Raw genomic sequence first — 1,479 nt, 5'->3', positions numbered from 1 at the left:
CTTTCCCTATCTTCTAATATCCGTTTTTCTCTTAATTCTTGGAAAGTTGCTTTCCTAAAGTAGTTTGAAAGGATGATAAAAATTCATTAAATGCCAATTATTTTCTTAAATGCAAGACTAAACTTTGTCTTAAATTTCACAGTGGTACATGGATAATAACATTTGACGTATGAAATGTACAGACTCTGGTTGCCCCTAGAAAGCTATGGTAAAATACTTCAAAGGTTAAAGCCTAAGGGTATGGTGAGTTTCAATAGTTATAAGACCTCTATGGAATATCAGTTGCCTACTGCCTATAAAACACTAGTACTCAAAGAGCATTTTCTAAATTAACACATTTTTGACCAGAGACATATTATAACCACAGGCGTTAGTTTCTGAAAAAATCCCCCCCTCAATAATGTGTTAATTATCATTTCATCTGTCTTCCCAGGGACTGTGTAAAAATTCAAATTCCTATATATGCTAAAGGGTAAGCCATAGTTCATGAAATGGTCTGGGCTGCACACAAAAGTGACTTCAACCCTTATTATAATTTAATTTCATATATTGAAGCATATATACATAAGATTTTAAAGGTGTACTAAACACTATAAATACATATATTTTCTGCATTATTACAGAGTAAAAAGAATGCTCTTTTTCTACCCTCACTTCTTCTACTCTAAAAACACAAACAATAAAAATGGTTATAAAAAAATCTCTCAAGTGTCCACCTGCCGATGCAGGGGATATGAGTTCGTGCCCTGGTCTGGGAAGATCCCACATACTGCGGAGCAGCTGGGCCTGTGAGCCATGGCCGCTGAGCCTGCACGTCCGAAGACTGTGCTCCGCAATGGGAGAGGCCACAACAGTGAGAGGCCCCATACCGGAAAAAAAAAAAAAAAAAAAAAATCTCTCAAGTTCCTCTATTTCCCAATGCTTAATGAAATTTCCTTCTAAACAGAGACCAAATTTTCAATGTGGGTAACGGTATGCCCTTTTTTTCTTCTCTAATCCTAATAGAATGTTGTTGGTTAGATGATATTTCTCAAATATAAATTGTGAAACAGTTACTGAAGAATATCCCCTCATCAGCTACTAAAAAAACTACATTCAACTAACCTTCTAGCACTGCCCACCTCCCTTCATACAGCAGTGAATGAAGCTAATGGCAGCTACTCTGTGGGCTTATTTTCTTTCACCCTAGAGAAAAGGCATGGGACAATTTCTAAATAAAAATATTTCTTAAATTACAGGCTTAAATAATACCATGAAATATGCCATTTATTATATACCCAATAGAATAAATGTAAAAAAGTGGTATCGAAGTAGTATTATCACATTTTTTGCTTAAGAAGTATATAATTATTTATATATAAGTATAAATGCCTAGAAAAAAGTTAAAAGAAGTTATATCTGAGTGAAAGGATTACGGGTAAATAAGACTGGGTTTGGTTTTGTTTTTTAACTTCACATTTGTGCTATCTGATTTCCCTA

General features: G+C 34.4%; 1 protein-coding gene across 1 annotated transcript in view; it reads right to left on the bottom strand.

Annotated features, from left to right (window-relative positions):
* Positions 1-1,479, bottom strand: part of SEC24A (SEC24 homolog A, COPII component) — a 59,545-nt gene that overhangs the window by 31,704 nt on the left and 26,362 nt on the right.

This window comes from Lipotes vexillifer, unplaced genomic scaffold (assembly GCF_000442215.2).
Source record: "Lipotes vexillifer unplaced genomic scaffold, Lipotes_vexillifer_v1.1 scaffold217, whole genome shotgun sequence".
Classification (NCBI taxonomy): domain Eukaryota; kingdom Metazoa; phylum Chordata; class Mammalia; order Artiodactyla; family Lipotidae; genus Lipotes; species Lipotes vexillifer.
This window is presented reverse-complemented; position numbering and strand designations above follow the sequence as displayed.